The following is a 12,306-nucleotide window of genomic DNA, read 5'->3' as shown; positions in this document are numbered from 1 at the left end:
TGATGATGACCTCAGCAAATCCCCAAGCATCAGTTGATTGGGGGAACGGGAGGAGCTGCGAGGGCACCTCCCGCTGGCCGACCACGCGAGCTTCAGGAGACTCCCCGAAATCAGCCGACCCCCAAGCACCAGTTGATTAGGAGGGGACAGGAGAAGCTGAGAGGGCGTCTTGTGCTGATCGAGGCCAAAAGCTGCAAGGGAATCCCAGGCCCCAGCCAATCCCCGCACTCCAGTGATTTGGGGAGGACGGGAGAAACTGAGAGGGCGCCATCTGCTATCCGGGCCCTTGAGTTGCAGTGATATCCCTTGCAGCCACCAATCTGTGCCCCACTGAATGTGGAGGAAGGAAAGACTTGCCAGGGCGTCCTCTGCTGGCCGAGCTCGCGAGCTGAAGGAGAATACCCGACCCCAGCAAATCCACAAGCCCCAGTTCATTGGGGGGAAAGGGAGGAGAGGCGAGAGCGACACTGCTGGCTGACCTCTCGAGATGTAGGAGTATCTCCGACCCCAGTCAATCCCCAAACAGCAGTTTCTTGGGGGGAACGGGATGAACGTTTATTGTGCTACCTGCTGGCCGACCTCGAGAACTTCAGGAGAATCCCCAACCTCAGTACAGGTTGATTTGGAGGGGTCGGGAGAAGCTGAGAGGGTGCCCTCTGCTGACCGAGTCTAAGGGCTGCAGGTCAATACCGGGTCCCAGCTAATCCCGGCACTACACTAATTGGGGGGGGGGGGGGGGGGGGGCGGGATTCACTGCGTGGGCGCCATCTACTGGCCGGGCCCGCGAATTGAAGAGAAATCCCTTTCCCCAACCTATCCGTGCCCCAAAGAATGGTGGGTGGGCCGTGAGGTGATGCGAGGGCACCCTCTGTTGGCCGAGCCCAGGAGCTGCAGGACGGTCCCTGGCTCCAGCAGATCCTTACACTCCACTCAGTTGAGGAGAGGGGGGGCAAGGTAAGAGCTGCGAGGGCATCGTCTGCTAGCCGAGCTCACGAGCTGCAGGAGAATCTCCGACCCCAGCCAATCCCCAAGCACCAGTTGATTGCGGGCAACGGGAGGAGCAGCGACAGCGACCTCTGCTGACCCACACAGAGCAGAGCAGGTCGGGCCACGGCCCCACCCAATCCCCGCACTCCACTTAATGGTGTGTGGGTCGAGAGGAGCTGGGAGGGCGTCCTCTGCTGGCCTAGCCCAGGAGGGGCAGGAATGTCCCGGGCTCCAGCCGATCCCCATGCTCCAATCATTTAAAGAGGGGGGGACGGGAAGTGTTGCGAGGGCATCCTCTGCTGGCTGAGCTCGAAAGCTGCAGGATAATCCCTGACAACAGCTAATCCACAAGGCCCAGTTAACTGGGGGGAAAGGGAGGAGCTGCGAGGGCCCCATTTGCTGGCAGGGCCCGTGGGCTGTAGGAGTATCCCCGACCCCAGCCACTCCCCAAGCACCAGTGGTTCGGGGGGAACGGGGAAGCTTTTAGTGCGCCCCCTGCTGCCCGATCTCGCAAACTTCAGGGGAATCCCCAACCTCAGCGGATCCCCAAGCACCGGTTGATTTGGAGGAGTCGGGTGAAAGTGAGAGGGCGCCCTCTGCTGACCGAGTCTAAGAACGACAGGGGAATACTCGGTCCCAACCAATCCCCTCACTACACTAATTTCGGGTCGACGAATTAACTGCGAGGGCGCCATTCGCTGGCCGGGCGCGCGAGCTGCATAGAAATCCCTTGCCCCAAACAATTCACGCCCCATTGAATGGGGGGGGGTGGACCGGGAGGTGATGCGCGGGCACCCTACGTTGGTCGGGCCCAGGAGCTGCAGGACGGTCTCCGGCTCCAGCAGATCTCTAGGCCCCACTCAATTGAGGAGTGGGGGGAAACCGTAAGACCTGCGAGGGCGTCCCCTGCTGGCCGACCTCGCTAGCAGCAGGAGTATCCCAGACCAAAGAAAATCCCCAAGCGCCAGTTGCTTAGGTGGAACCAGAGGAGGTTTTAGTGCGCCCCATGCTGGTCGACTTTGCGAACTTCAGGAGAATCCCCAAACTCAGCCGATTCTCAGGCACCGGTTGATTTGCAGGGGTCGGGAATAGCTGAGAGGGCGAACTCTGCTGACCGAGTCTAAGAGCTGCAGGCAAATACCCGGTCACCTCCAATCCCCGGACTAAACTAATTTGGGGGCGGCGGGATTACTGGCGAGGGCACCATCAACTGGCCGGGCGCGCTATCAGCAGAGAAATTCCTTGCACCAACTAATCCGCACCCCCCCGAATGGGGCGATGGCCGGGAGGTGATGCGAGGGCGCCATCTGTTGGTCGATCCCAGGAGCTGAAGGACGGTACCCGAGTCCAGCAGAGCCCTCCGCTCCACTCAGTTGAGGAGAGGGGGGGAAATGATAAGAGTATCGAAGGCGTCCTCTGCTGGCCGAGCTCGGGAGCTGAAGGAGAATCCCCAACCCCAGCCAACCCCCAAGCAACATTTGATTGCGGTGAATGGGAGGAGTTCCGAGGGTGTCCTCTGCTGGCCGAGCTCGCGAGGTGCAGGAAAATCCCCGACCCCAGCAAATTCCCAAGCCTCAGTAAATAAGAGGGAACGGGATGGCTTCAAGGGGGCCTCCTCCTGGCCGACCTCGCAAGCTTCAGGAGAAAACTCGACCTCAGCCGATCCCCAAGCACCGGTTGATTTGGAGGTGTCGGGAGAAGATGAGAGGACTCCCTCTGCTGGCCGAGTCTAAGGGTTGCAGGTGAATACCCGGTCCCAGCCCATCCCGGCACTACACTAATTTCGGGGCGATGGGATTAACTGCGTGGGCGCCATCTGCTAGCCGGGCCCGCGAGCTGAAGAGAAATCCCTTGCCCCAACCAATCCGTACCCCACTGAATGGGACTGGGCGGGAGATGATGTGACGGCACCCTCTGTTGGCCGAGTCCAGAAGCTGCAGGACGGTCCCCGGCTCCAGCAGATCCCTACAGTCCACTCAGTTGAGGAAAGGGGGGACAAGGTAAGAGATGCGAGGGCGTTGTCTGCTAGCCGAGCTGACGAGCTGCAGGAGAATCTCCGACCCCAGCCATTCCCCAAGCACTAGTTGATTGGGGGCAACGGGAGGAAATGCGCGGGCGCCCTCTGCTGGCCGACACAGAGCACTGAATGTCGGGCCAGGGCCCAAGCCAATCGCTGAACTCCCCAGAATGGCATGTGGGCCGTGAGAAGCTGGGAGGGCGCCCTCTGCTGTCCGAGCCCTGGAGCTGCAGGAATGTCCCGGGCTCCATCCGATCACCACGCTCCACTCATTTAAGGAGGGGAGCAGGGAAAATAGAAGAGTTGCGAGGGCGTCCTCTGCTGGCCGAGCTCGAGAGCTGCAGGAGAATCCCTGACACCAGCTAATCAACAAGCCCCAGTTTATTGAGGGGGAAGGGAGGAGCTGAGAGGGAGCCATCTGCTTGCAGGGCCCCGAGCTTCAGGAGTATCCCCTACCCCAGCCACTCCCCAAGCACCAGTTGCTCTGGGTGAACGGGAGGAGCTTTTAGTGTGCCCCCTGCTGGCCGACCTCGCGAACTTCAGGGGAATCCCCAGCCTCATCCGATCCCCAAGCACCGGTTGATTTGGAGGAGTCGGGTGAAGCTGAGAGGGCGCCCTCTGCTGACCGAGTCTAAGAACTGCAGGGGAATACCAGGTTCCAATCAATTCCCGCACTACACTAATTTGGGGGCGACGGGATTAACTGAGAGGGTGACATCTGCAGGCCGGGCCCGTGATCTGAAGAGAAATCCCTTGCCCCAACCAATCTGCGCCCCAATGAATGGGGGGTGGGCCAGGAGGTGATGCGAGGGCGCACTCTGTTAGCCGAGCCCCGGAGCTGCAGGACGGTCCCTGGATCCAGCAGATCCTTACGCTCAACTCTGTTGAGGAGATTGGGGACACGGTAAGAGCTGAGAGGTCGTCCTCTGTTGGCCGAGTTGGTGAGATGCAGGAGAATCCCCGACCCCAGCCAATCCCCAAGCACTAGTTGATTGGGGAGAAAGCGAAGAACGTCGAGGGCGCCCTCTGCTAGCCGACACGGAGCACTGCATGTCGGGCCAGGGCCCAAGCCAATCGGCGCACTCCACAGATTGGCGTGTGGGCCGTGTGGACCTGCGAGGGCGCCCTCTGCTGGCCGAGCCCAGAAGTTTCAGGAATATCCCCAGCTCCAGCCTATCCCCACGATCCACTCATTTAAAGAGATGGAGGAAACGGGAAGAGCTGCGAGGGCGTCCTCTGCTGGCCAAACTATCGAGCTGCTGGAGAGTCGCCACCCTAACCACTCCCCAGACACCAGTAGATTGGTTGGAACGGGAGGAGCTGTGAGGGCGCACCCTGCTGGCTGACCTCGCGAGCTGCAGGTGTATCCCCTACCTCAGCCCATCCTAACGGACCAGTTGATTTAGAGGGGACGTGAGAAGCTAAGAGAACGTCCTCTGCTGATTGATTCTACGAGCTGCAGGGGAATACCCGATCCCAGCCAATCCCCGCACTGCACTAATATGGAGGCAACGGGATTAACTGCGAGGGTGCCATCTGCTGGACGGGCCTGCGAGCTGCAGAGAAATCCCTTGCCCCAACCAATCCTCGCCCCACTGAATTGGGAGTGGGCCGTGAGCTGATGCGCCGGCCCCCTCTGTTGTCTGAGCCCAGTAGCTGCAGGATGGTCCCCGGCTTCAGCAGTTCCGTACTCTTCACTCATGTAAGGAGGGGTGTGGGGGAACGGGAACAGTTGCGAGGCTGTAGTCTGCTGAACGAGCTCCCGAGCTTCAGGACAATCCCATACCCCAGCCAACTCACAAGCCCCAGTTGATTCCGGGGAACGGGAGGAGTTGAGAGGGCGCCCTCACAGAGCACTTTAGGTCGGGCCACGACCACAGCCAATCCCCGCACTCCGCTGAATGGCATGTGGGCCGTGAGGAGCTGCGAGGGCGCCCTCTGCTGGCCGAGTCAAGGAGCTGCAGGAATTTCAGCGGCTCCAACCGATCCCCACGCTCCACTCATTTAAGGAGACGGGGGGGACCGGGAACAGTTGCGTGGGCATCTTCTGCTGAACGAGCTCACGAGTTTCAAGAGAATCCCAGACCCTAGCCAATACACAAGACCCAGTTTATTGGGGGTAAAAGGAGGAGCTGCAAGAGCGACACTGCTGGCCGATCTCGCGACCTACAGGAGTATCCCCCACCCCAGCCAATCCCCAAGCACCCGTTGCTTTGGGGGAATGGGAGGAACATTTAGTGCGCCCCCTGCTGGCCTAACTGGCTAACTTCATTGGAATCTCCAACCTCAGCTGCTCCCCAAGCACTGGTTGATTTGGAGGGTTCTGCAGAACCAGAGAGGGCGCCTTCTGCTGACCGAGTCTAAGACCTGCAGGAGCATACCCGGTCCTAGCCAATCTCTGTACTACACTAATTTGGGGGCGACGGGATTAACTGCGAGAGCGCCATCTGTTGGCCGTCCCGCGAGCTGCAGATAAATCCCTTGCCCCAACCATTCCGTACCCCACGAAATGGGGTGTGGGCGGGGAGGTGATGCGAGGGCGCCCTCTGTTGTCCGAACCTAGGAGCTGCAGGACGGTCCCTGGCTACAGCAGATCCATACGCTCCACTCAGTTGAGGAGAGGGAGGGAAAAGGTAAGAGCAGCGAGGGCGTCCCCTGCTGGCCAAGTTCACGAGCTGCAGGGGAATCCTCGACCCCAGCCAATTCCCAAGCACCAGTTGATTGGGGGGAACGGGAGGAGCTGCGAGGGCGTCCTCTGCTGGCCCACATTGAGCACTGCATCTCCGGCCTTGACCCCAGCCAAACCCCGCACTCCACTGAATATCGTGTTGGACGCGAGGAACTGCGAGGGCGCACTCTACTGGCCGAGCCCAGGAGTTGCAGGAATTTCTGCGGCTCCAACCGATCCCCACACTCCACTCAGCTAAGGAGAGGAGGAGACAGGGAACAGTTGCGAGGGCATCGTCTGCTGAACGAGCTCACGAGCTTCAGGAGAATCCCAGACCCCAGCCAATACACAAGCTCCAGTTCATTGGGGGGAAAGGGTGGAGCTGCGAGGGCGCCCTCTGCTGGTCGAATCCGCTAACTTCATTGGAATCCCCAACCTCAGAGGCTCCCCAAGCACCGGTTGACTTGGAGGTTTCGGGACAACCGGAGAAGGCGCCCTCTGCTGAACGAGTCTAAGACCTGCAGGGGAATACCCGGTCCTAGCCAATCCCCGCAATACACTAATTTGGGTATGACGGGACAAACTGCAAGGGAGCCATCTGTTGGCCGGGCCCGCGAGCTGCAGATAAATCCCTTGCCCCAAACACTCCTTGCCACACGAAATGGGGTGTGGGCCGGAAGGTGATGCGAAGGCGCCCTCTGTTGCCCGAGATCGAGAGCTGCAGGAGAATCCCTGACCCCAGCTAATCCAAATGGCCCAGTTCACTGGGGGGAAAGGGAGGAGCTGCAAGGGCGTCCTCTGCTGGCCGAACTGGAAAGCTGCAGAAGAATCCCTGAACCCAGCTAATCCACAAGGCTCAGGAAATTGGGGGCAAAGGGAAGAGATGCGAGGGCGCCATCTTCTAGCAGGGCCCGCGAGTTGCAGGAGTATCCCCGACCCAGCCGCTCCCCAAGCACCAGTTGCTCAGGAGGAAAGGGAGGAGTTTTAGTGCGCCACCTGCTGGCCGACCTAGCGAATTTCAGGGGAATCCCCAACCTCACCTACTCCCCAAGCACCGATTGATTTGGAGGAGTCGGGTGAAACATAAAGGGCGCCCTCTACTTACCGCTTCTAAGACCTGCAGGGGAATACCAGGTCCTAGCCAATCCCCGCACAACACTAATTTGGGCGTGACGGGATTAACTGCGAGGGCGCCATTCGCTGGCCGCGCCAGCACGCTGCAGATAAATAACTTGCCCCAAACACTCCGTGCCGCACGAAATGGGGTGTGGGCCGGGAGATGATGCGAGGGCGCCATCTGTTGTCCGGACCGAGGAGCTGAAGGACGGTACCTGGCTCCAGCAGATCCCTACGCTCCACTCAGTTGAGGAAAGGGTGGAAAAGGCAAGAGATGCGAGGGCGTCCCCTGATGGACCCCCTCGCGAGCTGCAGGTTTATCCCTGACATCGGCTGATCCACAAGGCCAAGTTTATTGGGGGGGGAAAGGGAGGAGCGGCGAGGGCGCCATCTGCTGGCAGGGCCCGCCAGCAGCAGGAGTATCCCCTATCCCAGCCACTCCCCAAGCACCAGTTGCTTGGGGGGAACGGGAGGAGTTTTAGTGCGTGTCCTGCTGGCCGACCTCGCGAACTTCAGGGGAATCCCCGACCTCAGATGATCCCCAAGCACCGGTTGATTTGGAGAAGACGGACGAAGCTGAGGGGGCGCCCTCTGCTGACCGAGTCTAAGAACTGCAGGGGAATACCCGGTCCCAACCAATCCCCGCACTACACTAATTTGGGGGCGACGGGATAGACTGCTAGGACGCCATCTGCTGGCCTGGCCCGCGAGCTAAAGAGAAATCCCTTGCCAAAACCAATCCGCGCCCCATTTAATGGGGGGTGAGCCAGGAGGTGATGCGAGGGCGCCCCCTTTTGGCCGAGCCCCGGATCTACCGGAGGGTCCCCGGCTCTAACAGATCCCTACACTCCGCTCTGTTGAGGAGATGGGCGACACGGTAAGAACTGAGAGGTCATCCTCTGCTGGCCGAGCTCGTGAGTTGCAGGAGAATCCCCGACCCCAGCCAATCCCCAAGCACTAGTTGATTGGGGGGAAAGGGAGGAGCTGCGAGGGCGCCCTCTGCTGGCCTAGCCCAGAAGCTGCAGGAATATCCCCAGCTCCAGCCTATCCCCACGATACACTCAATAAAGGAGAGGGGTGAAACGGGAAGAGCTGCGAGGGCGTCCTCTGCTGGACAAACTCGCAACCTGCTGGAGAGTCCCAACCCTAACCAGTCCCCAAGCACCAGTAGATTGGGTGGAATGGGAGGAGCTGCAAAGGCTCCCCCAGCTGTCCGACTTCGCGAGCTGCAGGAGTATCCCCTACCCCAGCAAATCCCCAAGTACCAGTTGATTTGGAGGGGACGTGAGTAGCTGAGAGACCGTCCTCTGCTGATCGATTCTACGAGCTGCAAGGGAATACCCGGTCCCAGACAACCCCCGCACTACACTAATATGGGGGCGACGGGTTTAACTGCGAGGGTGCCATCTGCTGGCCGGGCCCGCGAACTGCGGGGAAATGCCTTCCACAACGAATCCGCGCCCCACTGAATAGGGAGTGGGCAGTGAGATGATGCGCGGCGCCCTCTGTTGTCCGCGCCCAGGAGCTGCAGAACGGTCCCCGGCTCCAGCAGTTCCCTACTCCCCACTCATTTAAGGTGAGGTGGGGGGAAACGGGAACAGTTGCGAGGTCGTCCTCTGCTGAACGAGCTCGTGAGCTTCAGGTGAATCCCAGACTCCAGCCAATTCCCAAGCCCCAGTTGATTCCGGGGAACGGGAGGAGCTGCGGGGGCGCCCTCTGCTGGCCCACACAGAGCACTGCAGTTCGGGCCACGGCCACAGCCAATCCCCGCACTCCACTGAATGTCGTGTGGGCCGTGAGGATCTGCGAGGGCGCCCTCTGCTGGCCGACCCCAGGAGCTTCAGGAATTTCCGCGGCTCCAACCGATCCCCACGCTCCACTGATTTAAGAAGGGGGTGGGGGGACCGGGGAGCATCCTCTGCTGAAAGAGCTCACGAGCTTCAGGAGAATCCCAGAGCCCAGCCACTACACAAGTCCCAGTTTACTGGGGAGAAAGGGAGGAGCTGCAAGGGCGAGCCCTCCTGGCCGACCTCGCGAGCTGCAGGGGTATCCCACACACCAGCGAATCCCCAAGCACCTGTTGATTTGGGGAAACGGGAGGAGCTTTTAGTAGGTCCCCTGTTGGCCGAACTCGCTAACTTCATTGGAATCCCCAACCTCAGCTGCTCCCCAAGCGCCGGTTGATTGGGAGGGTTCGGGAGAACCAGAAAGGGCGCCCTCTGCTGAAGGAGTCTAATACCTCCAGGGGAATACCCGGTCCTAGCCAATCCTTTCATTATACTAATATGCTGGCCGGGCCCGCGAACTGCAGATAAATCCCTTGCCCCAACCCCTCCGTGCCCCACGAAATGGGGTGCGGGTTGGGAAATGAAGGGAGGGCGCCCTCTGTTGTCCGAAACGAGGAGCTGCAGGACGGTCCCTGGCTCCATCAGATCCCTATGCTCCACTCAGTTGAGGAGAAGGAGGAAAAGGTAAGAGCTGCGAGGGCGTCCTCTGCTGGTCGCGTTCGTGAGCTGCACGGGAATCCTCGACCCCAGCCAATTCCCAAGCACCAGTTGATTGGGGGGAACTGGAGGAGCTACGAGGGCGCCCTCTGCAGCCCCACACAGAGCACTGCATGTCGGGCCACGGCCCCAGACAATCCCCGCACTCCACTGAATGGTATGTGGGCCGTGAGGGGCTAGGAGGGCGCCCTCTGATGTCCGAAGCCAGGAGCTCCAGGAATGTCCCGGGCTCCAGCCGATCCCCACGATCCACTCATTTAAGGAGAGGGGGAGTAATGGGAAGAGCTGCGAGGGCGTCCTCTGCTGGCCGAGCTCACGAGCTGCAGGAAAATCCCCGACCCCAGCAAATCCCCAAGCCTCAGTTAATGAGAGGGAACTGGAGGGCTTCGAGGGCGCCTCCTCCTAGCCAGCCTCCCGAGCTTCAGGAGCAAACCCAACCTCAACCGATCCCCAAGCACCGGTTGATTTGTAGGGGTCGGGAGAAGCTGAGAGGTCGCCTTCTGGTGACCGAGTCTAAAGGCTGCATGTGAGTACCCTGTCCCAGCCAGTCCCGGCACTACACTCATTTGGGAGCGACGGGATTAACTGCGTGGGCGCCATCTGCTTGCCGGGCCCGCGAGCTGAAGAGAAATCCCTTGCTCCAACCAATCCGTGCCCCACTGAATGTTGGGTGGGCCAGGGGGTGATGCGAGGGTGCCCTCTATTGGCCCAGCCCCGGATCTGCCGAAAGGTCCCCTGCTCCAGTAGATCCCTACGCTCCACTCGGTTGCAGAAATGGGGGACACGGTAAGAGCTGCGAGGTCGTACTCTGCTGGCCGAGCTCGTGTGTTGCAGGAGAATCCCGGAACCCTGCCAATCCCCAAGCACTAGTTGATTGGAGGAACGGGAGGAGCTGCGAGGGCGCCCTCTGCTGTCCCACACAGAGCACTGCAGGTCGGGCCAGGGCCCCAGCCAATCCCCGCACTCCATTGAATGGCGTGTGGGCCGTGAGGAGGAGCTGCGAGGGCGACCTCTGCTGGCCGACAAAAGGAGCTGCAGGAATTTCCGCGGTTCCAAACGAACCCCACGCTCCACTCATTTAAGGAGTGGGGGGGGGGCCGGGAACAGTTGCGAGGGAATCCTCTACTGAAAGAGCTCACGAGCTTCAGGAAAATCCCAGACCCCAGCCAATGCACAAGCCCAAGTTTATTGGGGGGAACGGGAGGAGCTGCGAGGGCGACCCCTGCTGGCCGACTTCGAGAGCTGCAGGGTATCCCCCTCCCCAGCCAATCTCCAAGCACCTGTTGATTGGGGGGGAACGAGAGGAGCTTTTATTGCGCCCCCTGCTGGCCGAACCCGCTAACTTCATTGGAATCCCCAACCTCAGCTGCTCCCCAAGTACCGGTTGATTTGGAGGGTTCGGGAGAACTAGAGAGGGCGCCCTCTGCTTAACGAGTCTAAGACCTGGAGGGGAATATCCGGTCCTAGCCAATCCCGCACTCCACTAATTTGCGGGCGACGAGATTAACGGCGAGGGCGCCATCTGCTGGCCGGGCCCGCGAGCTGCAGATAAATCCCTTGCCCCAACCACTCCGTGCCCCACGAAATGGCGTGTGGGCCCCGAGGTGATGCGAGGGCCCCCTCTGTTGTCCGGACCTAGGAGCTGCAGGACGGTCCCTGGCTCCAGCAGATCCCTACGCTCCACTCAGTTGAGGAGGGGGGGGGAAAGGTAAAAGCTGCGAGGGCGTCCTATGCTGGCCGAGCTCGAGAGCTGCAGGATAATCCCTGACATCAGCTAATCCACAAGGCCCAGTTTATTGGGGGGAAAGGGAGGGGCTGCAAGGGCGCCATCTGCTGGCAGTGTCCGCGAGCTGCATGAGTATCCCCGACCCCAGCCATTCCCCAAGCACCAGTTGATCGGGGGAACGTGAGGAGCCTTTGGTGCGCACCCTGCTGGCCGACCTCGCGAAATTCAGGGGAATCCCATCCTCAGCTGCTCCCCAACCACCGGTTGATTTGGAGGAGTCGGGTGAAGCTTAGAGGGCGCTCTCTGCTGACCGAGTCTAAGATCTGCAGGGGAATACCCGGTCCCAACCAATTCCCCCACTACACTAATTTGGGGGCTATGGGATTGACTGCGAGGGCGCCATCTGATGGCCATGCCCGTGAGTTGAAGAGAAATCCCTTGCCCAAACCAATCCGCGCCCCACTGAATGTTGGGTGGGCCAGAAGGTGATGTGAGGGCGCCCTCTGTTGGCCGAGCCCCGGAGCTGCAGAACGGTATCCTGCTCCAGCAGATCCCTACGCTCCACTCTGTTGAGGAAATGGGGGACACGGTAAGAGCTGCGAGGTCATCCTTTGCTGGCCGAGCTCGTGTGTTGCAGGAGAATCCCCGCCCCCATCCAATCCCCAAGCACTAGCTGATTGGGTGGAACGGGAGGAGCTGCGAGGGCGCCCTCTGCTGGCCCACACAGAGCACTGCAGATCGGGCCAGGGCCCCAGCCAATCCCCGCACTCCACTGAATGGCGTGTGGGTCGTGAGGAGCTGCGAGGGCGCCGTCTGCTGGCCGAGCCCAGGAGCTGCAGGAATTTCCGCGGCTCCAACCGATCCCCACGCTCCACTAATTTAAGGAAGGGGGGGGACCGGAAACCCTTGCGAGGGAATCTTCTGCTGAAAGAGCTCACGAGCTTCAGGAGAATCCCAGACCCCAGCCAATGCACAAGGCCCAGTTTATTGGGGGGAAAGGGAGGAGCTGTGAGGGCGACCCCTGCTGGCCGACCTCGCGAGCTGCAGGGGTATCCCCCTCCCCAGTCAATCCCTAAGCACCTGTTGATTGGGGGGAACGGGAGGAGCTTTTAGTGCGCCACCAGCTGGCCAAACTCGCTAATCTCATTGGAATCCCCAACCTCAGCTGCTCCCCAAGCACCGGTTGATTTGGAGGGTTCGGGAGAGCCAGAGAGGGCGCCCTCTGCTTACCGAGTCTATGACCTGCAGGGGAATGTACGGTCCTAGTCAATCCACACAATACACTAAT

This window comes from Tachyglossus aculeatus, chromosome 4, assembly GCF_015852505.1.
Source record: "Tachyglossus aculeatus isolate mTacAcu1 chromosome 4, mTacAcu1.pri, whole genome shotgun sequence".
In the NCBI taxonomy this organism is placed as follows: Eukaryota; Metazoa; Chordata; class Mammalia; order Monotremata; family Tachyglossidae; genus Tachyglossus; species Tachyglossus aculeatus.
This window is presented reverse-complemented; position numbering follows the sequence as displayed.